Consider the following 25039-nt stretch of genomic DNA (forward strand, 5'->3'; position numbering starts at 1 on the left):
GAATTCAGTTTCACAAGGCAACAGTTTCTATTAAAACTACTATTTTATGGAGAAATTAAATTCACTGGCCAATCTATGTTTTCACAAAGCTTTTTTTTAAAAACCTACTTTATTTTAAACAATAAGATCTATTTAGGTGATTTTTACAATTTAATTTTCTGTAAACCAATGAGATTTCCTTATTCAGTACCGCTGAATTACCTATTAATCCTTACTTATTAATCCTGTTATTTGGTGTTTGATGATAACCTAGAATAATTGACTTAACCTATTTTTACATTAGGAAAATTTAACAATTGTTATTGCATTTCAGATAAAATGAGTTTAAGCTGATGAATTAGGCCTCACAACGTAAAGGCAGCACCTTCCATTGGTGCGTCTATGTGAAACTGAGGCATCAAGTCAATTTACTAATTTCATGAAAATCTATCCATTCTTTGGGGGAGGTGGGTTATTAGCATATAGACCAAGCAACCACCTAAAGGCTAAATTATTGCTTTTCCTTCATAAAGACATCTAACCACACTCAAGGTTACCACCATATGATTCTCTGTGGAAGACCACACTGGTAGATTGGGCACAAAATCACTACCACCAAATAAATATTTCTTACCAGCCACAGATATAAATATAGATACATAGATATGTAGATACAGATATAGACATAGATATAGATACAGATATGCTGTGCCAAATTAGTAACACTTTAATGGAAAATGAGGCAATATGAATGAAGAAAACCACTTTATGAAAAAATCTGGTGGGATGCCCACACTGAGTAGAGAAACTTAAAACACAAGAGTTTCTCCAGTGGAAAATCCTCACCGCTACACATCAAGCAAAAAGTCAACATAAAAATAGACACAAAAATCCATCCCCCACTAACATTTGCATAGATATTAAAAGAAAACCACACGCACATGAAAAATATATATGATGCTGAACTCCTTTTGTACCTGCAACAGATAACTGATGCCTAACAGTTACACTCTTGGGCTCTGTGCATGTACAAAAACATCAAAATAACCAATTGATTTGGACAGACATTTGAGCAAAAAGTCAGTCAACCATCTAGGTTACCTAAAAAACTATTCAACCACTGAGACAAGGTGATAAACTCACTACTTACATATAAATGAAAAAAGACAGTGTCAACAATATGCTTATTGAATATGACACAGGCAGGAACAGGGGGAAATTTTTTTAATGAATACTTCAACTCTGGCACATGAATCACAAAATTAAAATCCCTCCAATATACACAACTACAGTTGCCTAATTGAAAAGGCCCAGTGTCAGCACCAACAGGGGTAAAACATAACTCTCCTTTTAATATATCCCTGTGCCGTCAAATGGCCTAATAAGTGTAATATTGAAGATTGATTCTACAGCATCTCAAGGGTTAAGTTCTGTGTTGTGAATAATTTTGAAAAAGTATTCTAGGAAGAATCAGGCTTAGGCTAGTTCAGCAAGAGGAACCGTTCCATAATGAGGCTTGGCCTGGCCCAGTCCCAGTAGAATTAATTTTGTGCCATAGAACACCTAGATAAATTAGTTTTCCTTTAAATATTGAGTCCTAAAAGAGTTAAAAGAGGGAGAATATCAATCAATAATTTTTAGATTAACTACTTTGTATATGACAAAACAAAATTAACTTTGTCATTATAACCCCTTATTCTGGCATTTCAGATGGACCCCAAGTTTAAAATAAATAATTGGAGATTTAAAAACCAACCAAACATGTGCATTTGTTTCTTGGTACAGAATACTAACTCATTGCCTGGTTTGTGAAAAGAAAAGATTACTCGTAACATCTTGCAGAATTAAAATAAGGTTCCTATTTTTAGTTATTAAAATAATTATATCCAAGAATTAAGAATTCTGAAAATATATAGAACTATACTTTGTGGGGTTTTTAAATGGAAATACTGGAGCAGTTAAGCTTTGAAATTAAGTGGAAAAATAATCTCTCAGTTAACAATGTTAGATTCTTAAAATTATATTTTAATTGATTAATTTCCCTCAATGTCTACCCATTATTTCCCCTTATAAAATTGATTTCTATGGAAATATTTGTGCAGAATTAAAATCATGGCTGCAGATGGCAACAGATATAAGCTAAAACTCCCTGGTGTTTTAATGGCTTTTTCTGGTTAAATGCCTACCAAAAGGTAAGTACAAGATTTATTTCAATAGGAGATGAAATCGGGCTTTTAACCTGGCCAATTGCCCATATAAACAATCTTTACTGTTATTTGGTCATCATTTGGTAATTAAAATGGCAAATCACAACCATGCTGAATTTACATCCATGTGCCAAAAAGTTATTTAGCAGATAACTAGAGATAGAGGAAATGTCTCTTTAACAGATTCTTTTAAGAATACATCTACAGGAAGCATCCGGCTTTCAAACAGTCATAAAAAACAAGAAGCAGTTGAACAGTGGCACCCAGAGGTGAAAAGTGTATTACTTCTAGAAATTTATATGGTTAACCATCATCTGTTTCTCAGCCATCCTTTATGTCACTTCCAGATTTTTTACTAGTAACATACTAGAAATAATTTTTTCTTAGTTACATATCGAAATACCATATTTTAACAAATAAAAATAAATGCCTTCATTTTGAAAAAAGTACTTCACTTCTGAATTAAATTGCGTATCCTTCAAAACAATAAGCAAGCCCACTAACATCAGGCAAAATACTTTCCAGAATTGAATATAAAGCCCACTCGTCTACCTCTAGCCTAACCGACATTATTAGCAAAAATATTTTTTAAGAAATGGTTCTGTGACTATTACACAATTTCCATATACCCCATATTATGTTTTTTTCTAAAAACATTTATGTTGAACCATTGTATATCCCTGAACCAAAATTATAACCTGGGGACATTTTAAGAATGTTCTGTTGAACCCTCCCATTATCATGATAGCAGAAGATGGGGATGGAATAAGAGCTGGGCAAGTAGGAGGAAAGGAAAGAAGAGTACTGTTTTATTCCACAGGAAGTTTAAAAATAACAAAATCTATTTTGACCAAAATTAAAATGAACCTGTGATTTTTTTTAATTAAAGAAGCTCCATACCTTTTAACGTGCCAACTAGCAGCTGCACGAAGCATTTGACTGGTGCTGAGTTCCTAAACTAGCTGCAGAAAAAACACATCCTCCCCAGTATAATCACCTTCGGGGAGGCTCAAATAACCTTAGTTTGTGGGGCCAGAGCAGGTCAGGTTTTTTGAGAGCCTCAGAAGCAGAGTCTTATTTTTGCTCTTGAACTGAATTGTACTTGTGTACTTAGCAGAGTGGGTTATGTCTAAGGTACCACCAATTTTCATCTATTACTGTGTTTGCATTACCTTTTGTCAGATGTTTTCTCCAAGATTCCGCTGCTTCTTTTTAATCACCTAAGAAGCAACACTGATGTGACAAGCTCCAGAATAAGGCTTATTCTTTCTGATCTTCATCTTAAGCCTAATGATGAGAAATGGGCTCCCATAAACTTGAAAAAGGCAGGGAAATGCTGCCAAAGTCATTATCCGCTACTTTGAATTGGAAAGAAGAGCTGTGTCCCTTTCTAGAAGAATATTAATAAAGTGTAAAATAATTTTACAAAGCCTTCATCGTTTCATATGTGAAGTAAAGGCAATTGCTCAGCTCCATTCAAAAGAAAAACAAAATGCTTCATCTCCTACTACCTGAAATCTACATCAGAATATATCCTCGATTTTGCAACTCAGGCAGTGTTCAACTGTCTGACAAAAGGAGAGAGGATTATGCAGGCACCAAAGCTACTATTAAGATCTCTCCCTTTTAGATACCTTCTTCTTGTCCCTTTTCCCCTTCTCCACAAACAACAGTGTTGTTGCCTAAATCAATATTTTGGCATTAAGGAGTAGCTTCTAAGTCGCCAGCACGCAATTTGCCCGCGAAGAGGCTGTGAACTGCCGCTTAAAAAAATGCCTGTCTGCCTGCTGCTTGTGGCTAAGACGCGTACTGCGAAATTGCGGGCGGCCTCGGACTCAAAACCACACCATCGTTGCCCATATTTGGTAATTCCATTACGGTAACAGTGTGAAGGAGCACCAGGCTTACAGCATTTTGGAGCAGATCTGTAGGAAGCTGCTGCACATGGACCATATTGATCTCTGCAGCCATTCTTAGAAAATCTACAGCTGTTTCCAGATCTGCGCCCCACGGAGGCAAAACACAGCGATAGATCTGGGCGCCATCTAGTGGAATCCATGGATCTGGGGGAGTCGGCAAGAGACTGGGGGGTTGTGCAAGATTCTGGGAACAATCCCTACAGCCAACCTGTAAAAGAAAATTTTTGTTTCCTTTTTGCTTCAAACTACAATCGAAGCAGTGGGGAAGGACACTTATCTAAAAACAAAGAAAAAGTAGAACGAACATGTATTAACTCAAATGACTCTTAACAGGAATTTCACAATCGGTTTTTCAGTATGAAGTTTAAGTCTATCGAAGTGCTTCATTATTTCTGTATTTATTATGAGAAGGAAAATATGAAAAGTTTATTTTGCCAAAATATTGCCATTTTCTCTCTCCTATAATCTGCCAAATTGGATACTGTACAGTTACGTTTTACTTTAAGGGTTTATAACTCAGTGGGGCAATCCAAATGGAACTGAATTCTTATTCTTCCTACCATCTAATAAATATATGCATGTTAAAGATGCTGCTTATAAAATACTCCACCAACTATTTCTCCCTTCCTCACCCCAATACCATCCATTTCTAACATCTCCCCAAAGATGTCTTACTCCTTACCCTCTGTTCTTTGCCCACACATATCTTCTAGATGAAAGGACTTCAACTTTCTTCTTGGCAAAGTTATGTCTACCACTTAGTATAAGATCAAATTCAAAATACATTTCCTGGAAACCTGTCCCCGTGGCTGAGCCACATCACTTGCTACTTTATGTTACCAATCATGTCTTTTTTTGAAGTATAATTGCCAAACAACATTAGATTAGCTTCAGGTGTACAACATACTGATTCAACAATTGTATACATCACACCGTGCTCACCACCATAAGTGCAGTCACCATCTGTCACCATATGTTATTACAGTACTATTGACTGTATTCTCTGTGACATACTTTTTAAATTTTTTTTTTATTGAAGCACAGTTAACATACAATATCATATTCGTTTCAGGTGTACAACATCCAAACCTGTCCTATTTAACGTTGCCACTTGTCTGTGATTTCCTACTTGCTTATCTCCACAAAGAGGACGTTTGTATGACCCCCAGCATCTACCACAGTGAAGAGCCTATTAAATGTTGAATAAATAGCTATGACATAAGTAGATGACTGTCTCTATTTAGATATGTTAATAAATTGTCTGATTATTCTTTTTGTGGGCCTAAATATACCAACGGTAACTAGCTAGTAAAACTGAGCTTTACTAAAGCAGTTCTTAGAAGAACTCATCATTTTCTTATTGGACGCTCACAACAGCCCTATGAAAGAAGCACTACTACCCTCCCTATCGTATAGTTCATGGAAGCTGAGTCTGAAAGATTAAGAAATTCACCCAGCAACACAGGTCAGAAGTGGTAGGGCTAGAACCTGACTTCAGTCTGCCTCTGGAACCTGTACTCAAAACTACCTTGCTGTATTTTGCCTGCCTTCTATGTTGTTATTAAATATATGAAACACCCTGCTCTTATTACTGGTTGTATTATATTTCAGTGATTCACGTTACAAAAACTAAATAGTTATCCCTTCATCCCATGTAAGATCAGTTATTTTAGATAGCTGCTAAAATGATTCAAGTTGTTCATATTTTTTACCATGTTTGTTCTTCAAAGCTTGCTATAATTAAAAGACTTGTGCAGAGGAAGGAAAAGAAATTACTTCGCTGATCAAAGGACTGATGTAGGAAAATATGCAAGCTGACTGCATTGAGCTAAGATTGCAACAATGAAGTGGAAAAACTAGGGGAAACGGGGGGATCTGGTAATAACCGTTTCTTTGTTTTTTTCAGTTCACCTGACTTCTTTAAACATTTTAATTTAGAAATGCTCCTCACAGTCCTCAGGCTTGGCCTCATGAGTAAGCAAATCAGGAACCCCATAAGAACCACCTGTGGGGTTTCACATCAAGAAAATTAGAAAGAGCTTCCAACCCCCTAAGATATTTAAAGATGTTTAAAATTGCATACTTAGAGCATCTTGCCCTTGACTTAACCAAAAAGGGAACAACATTGGTCATAATTGCTCAAAACTGGAAATAACCCACACGTCCCTAGACAATAAAACAGATAAATAACATGGTAAATTCACATGATGAAATATTATTCAGCATTGAAAATGAATGCACTTATGTCACACACAACACAAAATAAAATGTCTTATTTTCTAAAATCTGTTTTATTTTTTACTAAGCAAACTCTACCCCCAAAGTGGGGCTTGAACTCATGACCCCAAGATCAAGAGTTGCATGCTGTACCGACTAAGCCAGCCAGGGACCCCAACACAAAATATAATTTTGAGCAAAAGAAGCAAGACACAGAAGAATACATACACATAATTCCACTTACATAAAGTGCCAAAACAAGCAAAACTAAACTATTGTTTAGGGCTGCATAACTCAGATTAGAAAAGCACAGAGCTAGTGGCTGCCTCTGAGAAGAGGGGGAATGATGGGAAGGGAGACACAAGCAATTTCTGGAGGTCCGGCGATGCTTCCTCAAATTGTACATCGTGTTATGTTCACTTTTCTGTTTGTATGTTGTATCTCACAATAAAAAATGTAAAATAAGCACATTCAGTGGTCATTCCAAAAATACATGAGGAAAAAGAACACATTAAGCTTTATCCGTCATTTACGTTTTGGTGAGAATAAGTACATTAGCTCTACGATTGCAGGAAGACTTGCAAAGGGAGGGGAAAAGATTAGATATGAAGATGCTAAATTCTAGAAGGCAGTGGTTAGATCTTGAGCTCAAGAACCAGGAAGAGCTGGATTGGAACTAGAGGCCTGCTACTTGTCAACTGTAGGCCTTGGGCTGGTGTATAAACCTTTCAAACCCTGCACTCTCCACCTATGAAACGCAGATCACAGTAGGCCCTACATCACAGGGTCATTATGAGGCCCACACAATGCACTGGTTTTCATTAATTACCCAGCAAGTGTTTTTTTCTTTCTCCGAGATTGGGAGCAGAGGAGGAAATCACAGGGAGTAGAAAAGGAGAAAAGTGAGAGACTGCACTCACTGTATTTCCTTTCCACTCATCTCTGGATCACTCATTAGCCCCACTGGCTCTGCAAACCCTTCACCTGAGACTGCTCTAGTAAGAGTCACAAGGGACCTTCTTGGAACCCAACAAACGTCTTTTTCTCAACATCATTTGACATCATCCCTGAGCTGTTCTCTTCTTACAAAACCCCTACCACTGCCCTTGACAGTCAGGCCCTTGTCATTTCCCTCCTGTCTTCCTATAGTCTACCTACCTGGTCTCCTCCAATGTGACCCCTCCCCAATCCTTTCCCTATGCTTTAGCCAGAGAGTTTATCCTAACAAGTAAATCTCATCATTCCTCTTCCCTAGAGGCTTCATAGGAACCTCTGTGATCCTTAGCCCTGGAGAATCTAGTGTGTCTTCTTCCTGTCTGTCTTTAGACTCATCTACAGCTATGCTAACCCACTCAAACTCATTTGAACCTTCTCGTCTTTAGTCCACCTACTCTCTCTGCCTGGAAGGCCCCACCCTGCCACCCTGCCATTCACCATATTGCCTGTCTCACTTGCAAATCTTTAAAACTTAAGGCAAGTCTCCTTCCCACACACCAGCCACCTCTTTCTAGATTACACACCTTCCTTTGTAATCAATACAATTCCTGATCATTCTTGAGCTACTACAGTATTTGTGTGATGGTCTATATCCTCATAAGGCTGTATACTCCTCAAAGGTGGATGCTATTTCCTACTCACCTTTGTACACCACCACCCAACACAGTGACCAACAAAAACCTGCTCAAGTGAATGAATAAACTGGGCACAATCTATGCTCCCTTCACGGTGTTACAGGACTGTACTGCCGTCTCCTGCAAAAACCCTCTCTCACTCCTTCTGCAAGAGAAAAGACTCATGTGCCATATCCTTGTCCCGTAAACCCTGTCTTCTAACATTTATTGGTCTTGTCATCATTATTTTTTCACCTGATATTTTCCTAATCAAAAAATTTACAAAGAAATTAAAGCTATCTGATCTTGTTCAATGTACTTTGTGTGTAAATGGATGGCCCTGGGTTAAAACCCTAGCTCGACCAGTAACTAGCTGCGGGAACTTGAATATGTCATTTAATCCCAAGAATGTTTTTCACTCTGAAATGAGGGTAAAAATATCTACCCTGTGGCTTTCTTGTGAGGCTAAATAAACTAATGTACATAAAGCACTTAGCATATTGCCTAGCACAAGTGAGTATGTAGTAAGTAATATCTATTAGTATTAATGTACAATTAACAGTTACTTTGAAGAATATAATTTGTTAATCATTATACTGCTCTGTATTTTTCAAAACTGAGGGTCACCTTGATTTTAAGATTGAGGCCTTAATAACAGGAAAGATATTATATACATACATACATATCAAATGAAAAAAACCTTAAAACATATGCTTGTATTATATATGTGTATATGTATTAACAGTATTACTGTCATATGTATATGTTTCTATATACGCATATGTATGTACATTATATATGCATACTATATATGCATACGTTATATATACATATTGTATATATATGTGTGTATTATATATATATTAACAGTATTACTATCTTGTTTTATAACTGAAAAAATATCTTAACTGTAGTAAGTTAATAAAATATAAATAGATTCCACTCAGTAAATACTGAAACTTTCACAGTGGAATCTACATCACTTATTAAATACATATCAGTCGTATGTATTATTTCACTGGTGAAATGTGCTTTAAGTATGTAACATGAAAAATCCAAAACCACAAACTTAGCTTTTGCTATTGCTATTTTCTGTACATAATGCTTCAATTCAAATCTGATTAAGTTTAAATGATGGTTTTGAAGAATGCAGTAAGAACAGAAAAACAAAAATGAAGGGAAACAAAATTCATTAAGCTAGAACTGTATGAGGAGACTTACATGGCCTTTGGAAATATGAAGATAAGAACTTTGGAATTTATTCCTCATCTTTATTTATATGATAGGGATATTATATATTTGTATTTTTAAAAATCATTAATCTAGAAGGGAAGAATCTGTTTTATCTACAAAACTTACTTTCTCTCTCCCAATTGCCCCCAAAAAAGGAAAACCAAACGTGAGCCACTTTATTCAAAAAGAAGAATCTCATGACAATAGGATTATTATGACAAGCATTTCCCATACTTTATTCTTCATGCCCAGAATGACATTGGTAAGATAAGACCTTGTAAAAGTCCATAGCACTTATTTTGAAGTTTAAACTATCATGGTAAAAAAAAAAAAAAAAAAAAAAGTCATTTCCTTAAACAGGAAATGTATTAATAATGGCACAAAAGACAGTACCAGTCATACTATAGAGTACAATGTTTCCCTTCAAAAAGAAAATAATATCCTTATCCTCAAAGGGTAGTAATTCTTGAACAGAGTTGTTTAAAAAATAAATAGAGGGGGAAATCCTGACACCCCCCCCCCCACATCTCACATTCACATATATTTTGTTGAGTTCTGATCATGTGATTTAACTAAAGACTTAAGTTAAGACTATCTGAAATTTAACGTTACAATATCCTCTAGTTCTCACCAATCAAATGAGTTCTTTTTGCTTTATACATGTATTTTACACTAATATTTGCAAAGTTATCATAATTTTGCAACTGTTCCATTCTGGTCAGCATTGTTCCCCAGAAAAGTTCTGCAAAGAATGACTTACTGAAATACATTTTTAGAGACTCCTAAAGTTTTTAGATTTACTTATAGAATAGGAATTTAAGATGGAAGCATTTGGGGCATCATTTAATTTGTATTTTATTTACTATTACTTTGGTTTAGATAGTATGTGGGGGGGGGTAATTAAGAAATGTAATTATACATGGATTCAAAGTCCTGAGGTGTTGCAGTCTATAAGTAAAAACATATAACCTTATATTCTGTTTCAATTCACTGCCTAACTCATTTTACCAACAGGCCTGATTTTCCTATTCTTACCTAAATAAGATTTCTCCATTTGATTAGAATGGCAAAACTTTAGTCTTAGTTTAGCCCACTAGCTGAGGAGTGTGTGTGTAAGTTCCTTTGTGTATTGATCACCTACTGGTTAATCAATGGTATTATTAAATCCATCCTGAAATACAATAAACTAGATTGTGTCTGTTCACTTCATAAGATCCATCAAAACACGAGTGTGGGTCAATATTCCAAACTTTTTTTCCAAAGTAGCTAACAACCAGATTTCCTGCAGTCAGTGGATGCTAGCACGGGACTCTGTCTGTGGACTGAGGCAGTTCACTGAGTCAGCATGTTTGTGAATAAAGATTACAGGAAGATTGTTAATCCAATGCAAGCCCTCTATTCTCCAGGCTCTGGGTATACATTGGTTTCTGGAAACAAACGTTCTTTAACCTTCTGAAACTAACTTTCTAAGATGGGACACTCCCAAGTCTCCAAAATTGTTGCTTTTCTCTTGAGTCAGCACCCTCAGGATCCAGGATGTAGATTATTCTCTTGAAAATAACTTTTTACTAAATACTGCTTTGAGGAGTCATTCAGAAAATACTTATTCTTAAAGTCTGATTTTTATGGGTAAAGGGGATCAGTTTGGGCTTGGTAATAACACCCACAAAGAGGAGATTCTTACTTTTGTGTAAAGCTGGAGGTTGCATAAATACATGAACATGAAAAGACACATCTTTTCAATGTGAATTACCTGAAAAGACAAGCAAGAGAAAATATAGTAACATCAAATCCACCTAGCTATCAGACTTGGATTCACTTGAATTCAGCTTGTGGGTGGGGAGAGGGTGTTGGGGAATCACTCCATTAGGCTGATTTAGTAAAAGCCAAAAAATATGTTCCTGAGCACAGCATGGATATAGGATGACTCACTGTTCTACTGTTTCTTGAACTGTTTTATGAGCAAAGATGCCTGTTACTTTGGTGCGATTCGAGGGGAATTTTAGGAATCTAGAAGCTCCTCTTTCATTCAAAAGACAAATAGACCCAAAAGAAGAATTTTTTTTTCCTGTCTCAAAATATCTTCCTTACTATGTGTGAAATTTCAGCATCATTAAAGTAAATAAAAGACCAAGTCTGGGTATTCTAGGGAGACAGAGACCGTAACTATCTCACAGTTCCATTGCCAGGACAAGACTAGTGCCTACCACAGACGCTAATCAATAAATAACCAATCTGTCGAATGAACACATTTCCTGACACTTGCATGCAAAGGAGAGTTTTTTAATGTTGTTCGCTTTTTTTTCAATTTTCTTTCTAATCTGCAAATGCTAGAATTTAAAGAAATTACTGGAAAGTGAAAAAAATGGGAAATTTCAGAGTGAATAAAATGTACTTATTCTTTCAGAATAATTGAAATGAAGGCAAATTTTAGATTTGTAACAATTTTTTTTTTTTTTTTTTTTTTTTTGGCCAGTCTGGCTACAGTCTAACAAATGAAAGGGAAAGAGTAAGTGCTACCGTGTAACACATGAATTTGGTTACTTAACAGTGGAGTATATTCCTTATCATCAAAATTTTGTGACCCAAAAATCAGTGGGTGGTAGTGTGTCCTTGTCTTGATAAATTCCTATAAATCCTAATTCTAACTTTATTTAATTGAGCAGTTAGGGTGGGAGTGGTGGGGTAAGTGACAAAAAACTAATTCCAGGACATAGATTCTTGCTATAGCTTCTTCATGTTATCAGATACCACAGTGATAACATTTATCATTGGGACTGAGTGTTAATACATTAAAGAAGGACAAAAAACTGATGCTAGAGACATAACTTTTTTTAGATCATTTTAATCTGTATTAAAATTCTTACATGAACAAAGTCATCCCCCTTCCAAGGGCCTATGGGCCTGCGTTAATTTGCATAGTTTGTAACCTTAAGTCTGAATAAGGCATTGGAATAAGTCAAATGCGGGGCTGTGTACTGCCGTATTATGCCAACTATCAGATTACCTTTTAAAGAGGGAAAAAAATATATGGCAGGCTTCGTTTCGACACTTGAAAGAAAAGGCAATTGGGGTATGTTAAATTCAGGAAGGAAAATGGTTTAGTTGCATCTTTGTTAACAATTCAGAAGCATCCATTGTATTACTTCTGCAATGGTATTGAACTAGTTTTATTAAGGCAAATTTATAGCAATGTTAGAAATTAATACCACTCTTATTTCCTCCACTGCCTGACTTTATTGAATGCCATGGGGCATATTAATCAGTAAAGCCAAGTAGTGCATGAAATAAAAGTATAAATTAACCTGTAACATGAATGTAAAAGGGGCTTAATAAAATAGAAATAAATAACACTTTAATGATAATCAACCTGCCCTGTCTGAGCCAAGCAAAAATTGTGATAATGCCAAACACAGGGTCTAAAGAGCCCTATATGTTTTTATAAATTTAGATGAACCGAGCATTGACATAGAGATCAAAGATGACAATTATGGCCACATAAGCCACAAATGATGTGTTGCATGAATCCTGGCACTATCAGTGCAATAGACAAACATATGTAGTGCATTAAAAGAATCTGAACACCGAGCAGCTAGCTATTCTAAGTTTCCACTCTTTTACTACCCTGAATACACCAGATCTCATCTAAGTTCCCACTTTACATCAGGTAGTTTAGAAAAAAAAATTATTATCTTACTGGGTTCCCCCTGCCAATATATTCTGGCTTTTTTTTTTTTTTAATATCATATGTGGCTATTTATTTATTTATTTATTTGGGGGAAGGGGTGTTGTGCAGAGAGAGAAGGAGAAAAAGAATCCCAAGAAGGCTCCACACTGTCAGCACAGAACCTGACGTGGGGCTCAAACTCACGAACAGTAAGATCATGACCTGAGCCAATATCAAAAGTCACTTAACCAACTCTCAAGGATGCTTGACTGAGCGACCCAGGTGCCCCTACTATGTGGCTTTTAAGTGTATTGATGTAAACTGTATTTTCTTCAAATTTTTATATAAACTCTATTTTCTTCAACTTTTTAAAAAATATTATTTTACTAAAATGTTAAAAATCTCTTTTCTGTCTTATAATTATAAGGACTCCTTTTTGCTTTTTTCAAGTGACTGTACCTTTTCTCCATCTTTCTGGATCAAGTAAATGACATGATATACTAGTATATTATATCTGTAAATTGTAAATTTTTTTTAGAAAAAAATAAAGATACTACCAAACAACACTTACATATAACTGGATGGCACTCTATTTCCCTCCAAAAAGTGTTTCCTATGAGCATATAACTGAAGCAACAATAGTACTGTGGCATAATACACCTACCACGGTCTAAGACACAAAATGAAGTTCAAAGCTTGTTTAAAACAAATAGCCATGGAATAATATTGTCAACTCTTCACAGAAAAACTGACACAGCCATAAACTTCAGTCTAATCTCTCACTCTACATTTACATATGCAACTAAAGAGAGATCATGTGGGTGGAGGGACAGGCTTGTAATACCTGTTTACTTTCATAAGCATCCATTAACCTTATCAGATTGACAAAAGAACAAAACAAAATAAATAAAATATGCTCCCCAAATGCAAGGTGTTATTATTAATATTCATGGAAAGAAAATACCCACACACAGCTCTACTCGGACTTGTTCTCCTGGATTTTTAGCATTGACTATAATAATCAAGGAAGATGATATGAAAACACCTTAAATCACATTCTAAAATTATGTGAACAGAGACTTTAAATTATAACTTCTTTATTTTGCTTTCTAATGCTGATGCTAAATCAATTTGATTAAATCTTCAAGGATCCTGTTCCCTGTCACCAAATCAATCTCTCTGGCTCTCTGGAATATTATTCCTATGGGTATGTCTCCCTCTAAAACCCTCCCTGTCTCCCTCTGCCTCCAGAATGAAGCTTTAACTGCTTAACTGCACATCAAAACTCTCATGATGGCACCCCACTCCCATAGGTAGCCAAGGTTCCTATGCCCTAGTCTAACTGTGACCCTTTCCAACTGTGACCCTCTGTGACCTTCTTTCTGCCTGAAGTATCTTTCTCTCTTACCACAACTACATACTACAGCCCCACCACCATCCCCATAAAGTTCTTCCTAACCTTCAAGGCTCTGCTCAAGTGCTACTCCTCCCTAAACTTTTCTGATCACTCTGAGATTGCATTTTCTTTTTTTATTTTAGCATGGAGGGAACCAGAACTATGGATCTGCAGAAGTGTTGATCCATCATAGAATTTTAAGCCTTATAATCTTTTGGCAAAAAGGAAAAAAATTCACTCTTTCTTAATTTTTTAAAAAGTTGTATGTGTTGTACCCATATTCAACATCCTTGTCAATGTACAGTTGATGCTTAGTTTTAAGCCATTTCTTAAGAAATTCAGAAATTATTCAATAGAAATTGCTTAAATTTACAAAACCCTTTTTAACACAACAATGAAATGGCACACCATCAGGTGGCTTCTCTGATATTATGGGCAAAATCACCAATGCAGGTATATGAGTATCACTCTAGAGTTCCTTCCCCTCCAATAGAGCAGAATAATCTAGGATGGGCTACAATATATAAAATGCATTCCCAGAGACATTACAATGGCTTACTTAGAGAGCAAAAAGTCATTCAGATATTCTGAATTATTTTATGGTAGTGAAAACCTACTGACCCAAGGAGCTCATCAAGAATAAGAAAACAATATTAAAGGCCACTGGGCTTTTGCATTTTATTAACTTCAAAATTGAAAATTAAGTCTGGGTCATATTAGAACATCAAAGTGATTGTGGTCAGACTTGCCCTCACTACCACAGTCTTGAAAATATATCAGATGGTATATATATTTTTTCTTTTTTTAAGTTTATTTATTTATTTTGAGAGAGACAGAGAGAGCACAAGCAGGGGAGAGGCAGAGAGAGAGGAAGAATCCCAAGCAGGTCAGCAGAGCTAGACAATGCAGGGCTAGAACTCAGGAAACTGAGAGATCATGACCTGAGCCAAAATCGAAAGTCAGAGGCTTAACCAAATGAGCCACCCAGGTGCCCCTAAGATGGTATATTTTACACTTTATTTAAAAAAAAAAAAAAAAAAAAAAGTGTAAATGTGAGAGAACAGCCACGAGAAATTATATAGGGATTTTAGCTGATTTCATTTTTTGAGAAATAAAATTCAGAACAGGTTTTTCCCTGGATTAAAAGACAGGGAGAAAAATTCTTACTGTCAAATTCTTACCTATCAATTATTCTTAGCAGTATCCTAACAATTTGATACGATTAAAGCATAAAGGGGAGCCTGGATGGCTCCGTGGGATAAGCTTCCAACTCTAATTTTGGCTCAGGTCATGATCTTACAGTTCTGTTTGTGAGATTGAGCCCTGCGTTGGGCTTGGCGCTGACAACACAGAGCCTGCTTGGGAGTCTCTCTCTCTCCCTCTTTCTCTGCCCCTCCCCCTCTCACACTCACTCGTGCTCTCTTTCTCTCTCAAAATAAACATTTAAAAATAAATAAATCATAAAGAAAATAAAGACCCTCTGTGACTTAAAATCGTAATAGTCTAGCACATGGTGATTATCTGTATTCTAAACATCTATGTTATAAGTGTACATAAATTGTAAACATCTTTGTTATAAGTGTAAAACATCTATAATAATTATTATAATAATCATCCAGTCAGAGAAACTGCAGAGCATAAAACAGTATGGGCTCCCCCTGCTGTTTCTACTGCTAAACTTAACTAACATTTCCGGTTGCCACAGCTTGGTGTCCTGATTTTAAGGCTGATTCATAAACAAAGGGTAAACAAAACAAAATTAAAATGCCATTATATCAATAAATCAGTAGGTCAAAAGGAAAAGGGGAAACGAGACTGTCAGTGCATTTAGCGTGATAAGTAAGCATTTACATGGAGGCAAGCATTACCTGGAATTCCAAAAGTGATACTAATGGGCTTCTGGGGACAAGACTGTCCTGCCACTGCATTTAGATAAAGAAGTTTATAAGTCTGACTTGCTATGGGGCTTTGTCAAATCCGAAAATCAGACAAAGCCCCTTGGCAAGCTGGATGCAGTGCCGCCATCTTGACTCTCTGCGAGTGCGACATGCAGACCAGCCTAAGCCCAACAGGGTACACGAAGGAGATTATTTTGGAGAAATCCTAATGACACTGAACAGGAGGCTAGCTTAACGTCTTGTCCAAGTGAGATCCCAGGCCTCCTCCGTGACGGCTGCTCGGAGTTCTGTAGGCTAATGAGGGGAACCATCTGTAGCATTTTGCTGGCAGATGCGTGCCCCTCTTCATACTGTGCCAGAGTCTCCTAATGAGAAGGTCTATAGAGGGCTTCTGGATCACTCTGTGAGGCAAGATTGTGCTACTTAGGAACCGTGTAATCTAGAGGCCAAACCAATATCTGATTATGGTTTTATGCCATCACATTTGGGGACACCCACAAGTAAAAATGATGTGCTACGTTTATTTCTTTTGTAAAAACTATATAGACTATTTCAAATGAAAGGAAAATCCAGATTGAGTGAACCGGTTATTTGCTATCACCATTTCAAAGTCATCAGAGAAACCTCCAAAGAGGAAAAAATATATATGTACTCAGGTATATATTCCTTCCTTCCTTTAAATGTGTTCATTTTGCAATGGAGAGTTAATTTCTAACTTTATAATCTCAAAAAGAAATAAGAAATTAAAGCCAAATGATAAATCTGAAAATCTTTATGAGTAAATTTCAAATTATGATGGAATGACATTTCAAAGCATTTACTTGGCAGCATATGGGAAATTACATAAGGATTATAGTAGGCATCAAAATATTTTAAGGTGACCATTAAACAGTTTTAAAGATAGACCTAATCACAAACTCAGCATTTAAACTAAGTCTTTACACACTACAAAACTGTTTTAAAAGAGCAGAAATTATTTTATCTCATTGTAATTCTCAAAATTTTATGACAATTCCACTCTATCATTCACTTCAGTTGCAATTAATCTACTGTCATTGAAAGAGTCTTGTTAAAATTAATTTTCTTTTTCCAAAATAATCATAATATCCCATTTGAGGTACTGATTTAAAACTCTTATTCAATTAGATAAGCTCAGCTTCCATCATAAAGAGAGATAATAGAGACTCAGAGGAGACCAGATAGACTGAAGATTTTAAAAATTTTAACCAGGGCTTTATGATATACCAAAAGTTACAAGATGCTTAAAACCAAAGAGAAGATGTCTGCCTTTCAACTTGGTGGGTAAGAAGGTGAATTGTTCATATGCAATATGCAGATTTTAGCAAAAGTGCAAAGGAAGCTCAAAGTTGTAGTTTCCATAAATCTCATACAGCAGCACCAGGACCAGCCTAATTTACCATCTGATGTCTCCCATAGAGAAGAAATGTATTTCCCCAACAGCACAGTAACGTATTAGGCTGCCAGGTAAGATTGTGACAAGTTTTCCCGCCTAAAACCTCCTCTTAAGTTAGATCTGCCTTCCAAAAATATTGTCACAAGAAATGGTAGCTCAGGTTATCCTTAGTCTCTAGAACTGACATAGAGATACACAAATGACATTTTTAAAAAGTTCTTTACAAGCTTCAACTTGTTTTCATTATAAGTTCCACATAGAATATTAATACTTATAATTGATTTTAGCAGTAAGTAATAAACACTCCTGCTATTTAATGAAAGAAATGTCTCAGCTTCAGGTTTTATTTATTAGCATTTGAAGTCCCTCCATAACCTTAGTAAGATCAGTTATAGCTTAATTAAATGAGAAAAACGGCCTGCCAAAATTCTTTGTCCTTAAAATACATAACTGTATGTTTGCAGTTTTCCTGCAAATCCTTATAACCTATTTCAACTTGAGGATAGATCGGGCTCCAAGCCTAAATTTACTTCATACATCCCCAACAAAGTGTCTTTTGCCTGAAATTTTTATATATTTTTTTCATAATGTGCCAGCCGCAAATATTGTCTTAAGAGGTTTCTGTTTTATTAAGCATTTGAGAGTTATACATCTTAGAGTTGTATCAGTGAGAAGGTAGCAGAGCCTGTTCACAGTAGAAATATTTGCTACTTAAAAATGAACACAAATTTAAACTTACAACATGTCTGTCTTCAGTGGTGTTTGTGGTGAAGTTCCATGGTTATTACATATCCTAAATATACATTCAAATATCTCTACAAATGAAAAACAAAAAGCTAAGCATTCACTGGCAAAAGATTGAGCTCCTCCATCAACATGGCAGGAATATTTCAAATAAATGCTCTCTTCTCAAATCCATTGGAAGAACGGAATCCATTTGTCTGGCCTTTCCTCTCTCCGCCCCTGCCCACCGTTTTTCTCTACTTTCATCTGCAAATCAGCCTGCCCCTCTCCGGCCACACGACAATGATCCCCCATTACATTGATGGGGGGAAAAAATGGGGAAGAACGAGGGCTAATGGGAGGCTACATGATGATAGCCGCCTGCCCTTGATTTGAGAGCGACCGCGCGGCTCCCCTCGTCTACCACTAGCTGGCGCCAGAACCCTAAAGATGCAGTGATATATTGCGTCACAGCCTGCTAATTAACAAGGCTGTTTTCAAACTGACCGTAGTTATCTGAGGAAAACATGAAATGATTTTAACTGTAAGCATATAGTAAAGCAGCACCACAGAGGTTGCCATTTCGATTAAAATAACTCCATTTTATGCCTCCAAGCTTTTGTCAAAAGAAAGAAAGAAAGAAAGAAAGAAAGAAAGAAAGAAAGAAAGAAAGAAAGAAGGAAGGAAAAGAAAGAAGAAAGGAAAGAAAGAAAGAAATCATTAAAGAATTTGAGGAGTTTTTTTTTTAAATCTAAATAATAAACATAGAAGTCTTTTTTTTTTTTTTCCTCTACAACTATTCACTATACATATAAAACTGTAAAATTTTCCGGTTATATAATGCTCTGTTAACCTAAATAAAGTGCTTTTTTATTATGCCTTCAGTCTAAGACAGAAATGTCCAACACAGGAGGGTCATACAAGAAAAGCGACTTTACTGCCTTAGCTCTTAATTCACTCTCACACCCTCCTTCCTTGTAACTAGCTTCAGCTTTCCACTCCTGGCATGCGGGCTCCACCAGCTTTCTCACATCCTGCCCTTGCCTCCTCCCGTGCAAACCCAACACCGCCCTTCCAGACACCACCATGGCTGCACTTCTGTGGCGAGAAATGCCAGCCAAATACAAATAATTGCTCATTTTAGGGAAAGATGGCCCTGGACAAAAGAGAGGAAATGGTGTTTTGGGTTCACAACATAAATTATCATCATGCAAGTAAGATATGCTGAGATTTAGGTATGGCTAGAGCAAAACCATATACAAAAAATTCAAAGCATTTGCTGCCATGGAAAACATTGTTTTTCATTTGAGAAAACTTCATACATTTTTACATAGTACATTTTTACAATTAGAAAAATCACAGACTCTGATTATTTTGGCAAGAGGAGAATTCAGACAAAATTACAGGGAAATATATTTTAAAATTATTTTTTAATGTTTATTTATTTACTTTGAGAGAGAGAAAGGCAGAGAGAGAATCCCAAGCAGGCCCCGCACTGTCAGCACAGAGCAGAATGTGGGTCTCGAACCCACGAACCACGAGATCATGACCTAAGTAGAAACCAGGAGTTGGGCACTTACTGAGACATCCAGGCACTCCTACTGTATTTTTTTAAAGCAATACTTTTTAGTTTAACATATGAACGGTTTAAATGGCTGGTAATACCCATTCAAACCATGTGACCTATTGCCCTCTCTGCCCCCTTATATCCTCCAGGACAGTGGAGGTGGGCCACTTGGGACTGGGAAGGAAAGAACCAGTTTCTCCCAGCTTTCCTCTGGTTTTCACCGGCAGAAAGACTTCAAGCTTTCCTTTCCTCGCCCTTATGCTAATTACTCAAAGAATGAGTGCTAAGCTTTATCTTGGGCGTATTTGTTTCACCTCCATGACAAATGAGATAAATGTGTTTTCTTTACTTAGAAGCCAGTCCCTCTCTCAGCCAAAGTATACATGTGGTGCCTCAGACTTGCAGTTCTAAACCTTTCCTGAACTTTTCCCTTGGGATATCAGTGAGTCATTGTCCTTTCCTCTCCAAATAAGGGCCCAGAAATGAACCAGAGTGTGGTCTGTTACCAAAACATGTTTGTTTTGATGGCTTTTCAGTCTTCCAGTTGAAATCTTTATGAACGCATCTCTTAATGATACCTAGGTGACTTTAATGAAGGAAGGAATATTCAGGTGAAAATAAAGTTTTGAGACCGTCAAAAATTCTGCACAGCAAATACAACGGAGGAGCTCAGTGTGTCCGCAGTGTAATGGAGGGTCAGATTTACTCCTTTGTTATCAGTCATGATTTTGCTGGGCCTCTCCAAGAGACATAATGACAGGGGGACTACATTAACCACAATTGGGAATGCCTTGATCTTCATGCTAACCGCAGTTGTCTTTTGTTACTTACTGGCCTTGACCTATAGATGGACTGCATCAGTTGCTACTGAAACCAGAAGGTTCCTAGTGCAAGCCTGAGTCCTATGCACAGTTTAATTCATATTCCACTCAACATGCCCGTTTTATTTCCAGTGGAAATTGCTCATTTAATTGCACTGTAAGTTTTATGGGGTATGCCCCAGGCTGCGTTCTTTATGCTAGGCATTTCAGTATTTATGGGCAGAGCCATACCCAAAACTTCAAACATAAAGTAAAACCAGCAAAATATGCTCTCCTCCAGTTCCATAAATACTTTTCTCCAGTTTCATTATTTTTTCCAATGAAATTAAAGGAGTGTGTTAAACCTGTAACATAGGCTATTGCTTGGTGTCTCCAGAGCTGCTTTTGTCCTTCAGATTCATATCTGATACAGCTCTGCTTTCCTGCTCAAGAATGAGACTGTAAGAGAGCAAGAGTGGTCCATTCTGTGCGTGGGCTTGCTCTGCAGTAACAGGAAAGACTTCCTCTGTCCATAGTCTGTAGAATTTTTATCCATGAGACTAACGTGATTTTTTTGTTGTTGTTTTTAATGAACTGTGCCTACTTCTAGGTGACACACAGTAAATAAACGCTCTGGATTACAGATTTAATGCCTGAGCTGCACAATAGGTCTGGTTTAAAGAAATAAATATCTATGTCAGCCTTCTACCGCAGATGGTTTCTACATTCTACAGCAGATCAGAATACATTCCTAAACTACTCAAATACTGCAGTTAACTGTGTGTCCGCAACACCTATGATTGCTTTTATCTACTATTATTATCTTACTATGAAATATACGAAACCATGTTTCCTGGGAACTCCAGAGACTGAGACCAACACTCCCTACTGATTACAGCATTAATGTGATCATTCCTGTATTGGTTGGGAATCAGTGAAGCTGCAAGTAGCTGAAAACCCAAAATAATGGTGGCTTAAGCAAGACAGAAATTATAGTACTCATTAGGATAGCTGACACATTCTAGTTCTCCTATTGGGGCACATAGTAGGATTGTACTTCCCTACCCTCTTTGAGGCTAGGCATTGTGATGTGACTTGCATTAGCCAACAAAGTGACACGTGTGTTTTCACATGTGCGAAAACGTGTGTTTTTCAGGTGGGGGCTTTAAGAGCATACAATTCATGACATTCCTTTGCCTGGCTCTACACTAGTGGAAGCACTGATTGAGATGGAATGCTTCAGCCCAGGTCTCTCAGTGCCCTCGATGAGCAGATGCCCTTGCTGACCAGCATGGGATGAGTGGTGTGATCAAGAAATAAACTTTTGTTGTGTGAAGCCACAGGTTAAGTTTCTTGCTCACATAAAAGTTGGGGTGGGAAGGACAGAACTAATATAGTGGTGTATGGTTTTAGGGACCCAAGTTCCTCTGTCTTGCTGTTCAGGCGAGCATAATCATGTGCTCATGTTCTAAAATTCCAAGCAGCAGGAAGCTCCTGGAAGAGGTCTCCCTTCCACTCAGATCCCCCTTGGCCAGAACTTGGTCGCAGGGCTACGCCTAGAACTGCAAGGGAAGGGGGGGAGATGAAAGTTACCTGAGGCTCAGCCAAAACTCATGGACCGTTTCTCTACATAAGAGGATACAGGGTTCTGCCACTCTGCCCTTCACTCTTAAAAAGTCCTTTCGTAAACAAGACTGGTGATAGGACAGCACAGCCCCATTCACAACCATTTTTTATAAAAATGCAGAAGTAATCAGAAGATTGATCAATGTGGATAATGAGAGGTTGAGGCCACCCGAATTTATTTTGCTGTTGAGGAAAGGTTTTTTTCCTTCCCCAACATCTTTGTTGGTAAGAGATTCTGAGACCAGAATCTTCATTTATAACCTTCAACAAGATTTGAAATGATACTATTTGTATTAATTCCATGCACTTGTTTATCTGGCTACTTTTAAAGAAACACTGGGGGCACCTGGCTGGCAGTCGGTAGAGCATGTGACTCTGGATCTCAGGACTGTAGTTCGAGCCCTACGGTGGGTGTAGACATTACTTAAAAATAAAATCTTAGGGGATGCCTGGGTGGCTCAGTCAGTTGTGTGTCCGACTTCGGCTCAGGTCATGATCTCCAGGTTTGTGAGTTCGAGACCCACAGTAGGCTCTGGGTGGATGGCTCAAACCCTGGAGCCTGCTTTGGATTCTGTCTCTCTCTCTCTCTCTCTCTCTCTGTTTCTCCCGATTGCTTGCTCTCTCTCTCTCTCTCTCTCTCTCAAAAGTAAATATTAAAAACTTTAGAAAAATAAAAAATAAAAATAAATAAAATTTTAAAGCAGCAGCTGGGTGGCTCAGTCAGCATTGCAGTTAGCATCTGACTCTTGATTTTGGCTCAGGTCATGATCTCATGGTTCATGGATTCGAGCCCCACATTGGGCTTGTAATTCTCTCTCTCCTCTCTCTGCCCCTCCCCCCCCCAAATAAATAAACTTAAAAAAAATAAAGTAAATAAAATCTTTTCTAAAAATCACAAAAAACAAATTTATATTATTTGTACATATGTATGTATTATCTGTATGTATGTATTGATATTATATTATCTATATGATATTTCACTACCAAACCCAGAAATATAAGATACAAGGACAGTGAGTTTGGCTGTACATTCATTGTTTCTTGCAAAGATTGGAACTAAAGAAAAATCAATCCAGATGATTAAATCTAACTTTGGGGAGTTGTTTTCCATTGTGTCTGAGCCGAAGCTAGCAGCGAGAATTAGTGATGCCATGTTGTATACACAGCACAGCTGATCCAGGCCTACGACAGTCATTGGACAGACCTGGTGAAACTGGCTGCAGTAGAATTATATCAATGCAGAAAGAGCCTTGCTCCTTTAACAAAGTCCTCAGTTCAAAGCAAAGTGAAAAGCTTTTTTTTGTTTGCTTCAGTTTCACATCTAAGTTCATTTTTGGTCACTCCTCCTTGTGTAGGAAAAAAAAAATTTTTTTTTAATTGTCAAAAAAGTTTCCTAAGCATTTTTGGTAAACACTACACCTAAGCCAGGAAGGAGCCGGACCCCTAAAGAGTTTATGGTCTAAGATGTGGAGAGAAGAAAGGCAGGCAAGTGGGTGTACAGCAATTTTTATTGCCGAATTAACCACCAAAATGCAAATCAAAAGAGGACCTAAGGCAGGCAGCAGCACCAGGTCATGCCCTTTCATTCTCCTTCCTTGACCACCATTTCTTTTCCTGCTCCCCTGCTTTATTTGTATAGCGGGAAATCTATTGTCCATGGTGGAGTTCAAGTATGCCTGAGCATGTTTGTCAAACTGGTGGGGCAGGCCTTGCAGAAGCCTGAGGGGCCTCTGGCAATGCACTCAAACTGGGCCTGCTGCTTCAATTCAAACAGATCCAGACAAGTCTGGCAAATTAGTAGGAGGAGGAGGCCATATGTGTGAGATGCACAAAAGGCTTCCAGCAGAAGAACTCCATTTTCAGGGAAGAGCAAAAGTCTTATTTGCGTGACTAAGGACTGACTTATCTTCCCCTGTCAAAGTAATTCTTTTTTTTTTTTTTATGATTAAGGTATAAATGACACACAACATTATCTTAGTTTCAAGTGTACAACATAGATTGGATATTTGTATATACCGCAAAATGATCACAGAAGTCAGGTTAACATCCAACACCATCCATAGTTATAGAATTTTTTTTCTTATGATGAGAATTTTTAAGATTTAACTTGTGAACAACTTTTAAATATGCAATACAGTATTATTAGCTCTAGTCACCATGCTGTACATTACATCCCCAACTTATTTATTTTATAATGGGAAGTTTGTACTTTTTGACTCCCTTTGCCCATTTCACCCACCCCCATCCCAGCCACTGGCAAGCACTAATCATGCTAACTCTCTCTGTATCAGTCCAATTTTAGTGTATGTGCTGCCAAAGTGAGCACTCAAAATAACTCTTTTGATTGTTTTTCAGTCCTAGGAAACTGGGACACAAGGTCAGAATCTGTATACCCAATGGGATTGTCACTGTTGCTAGCTTACACAGGATTTGCTATTAGATCAGAAAACAAGCCTTAAGGGTACCTTTGTATACATCAGAAAAAGATGGTCTTCATTAGAGCCTGGCCACGGAGAGGTTCAGGGCAGGTAACAGCAGTTCAAAACCAGACAACCACAACTGGAGACCCTCATTGGAATAATGGGCATGCTACGAAGCCAAAGGACTCCAAAGTACCCAGTTCCTGCATGGTACAACCACATCTTCTCTCCACAGGCCCTGGGGAAGATGTTTAAAAGTGATGAGAAAAGGAAGTCAAAGAACCATACACACCTAAAACCCCAAGGCCGAGCTCTCTGATTATAGACCAAGCACATGGTTTAGGCTTAACTCAAAATGAGTTC

General features: G+C 37.3%; 1 long non-coding RNA gene across 2 annotated transcripts in view; it reads right to left on the bottom strand.

The window, feature by feature from the left end:
• Positions 1–4130: 4130 nt before the first annotated feature.
• LOC122240965 overlaps positions 4131–25039 on the bottom strand; it is a 31784-nt gene continuing 10875 nt past the window's right edge. The window contains exons 2-3 of one of the 2 annotated variants that reach the window (XR_006220811.1): positions 24722–24914; positions 4131–4313 (exon numbers count right to left, since the gene is read on the bottom strand). This is a non-coding gene — a long non-coding RNA (uncharacterized LOC122240965). Of the gene's footprint in view, positions 4314–21576; positions 22193–24721; positions 24915–25039 lie in introns of those variants that run through there. The other variant, XR_006220810.1, reaches the window with a different exon arrangement.

Source organism: Panthera tigris, chromosome C1 (genome assembly GCF_018350195.1).
Source record: "Panthera tigris isolate Pti1 chromosome C1, P.tigris_Pti1_mat1.1, whole genome shotgun sequence".
In the NCBI taxonomy this organism is placed as follows: Eukaryota; Metazoa; Chordata; class Mammalia; order Carnivora; family Felidae; genus Panthera; species Panthera tigris.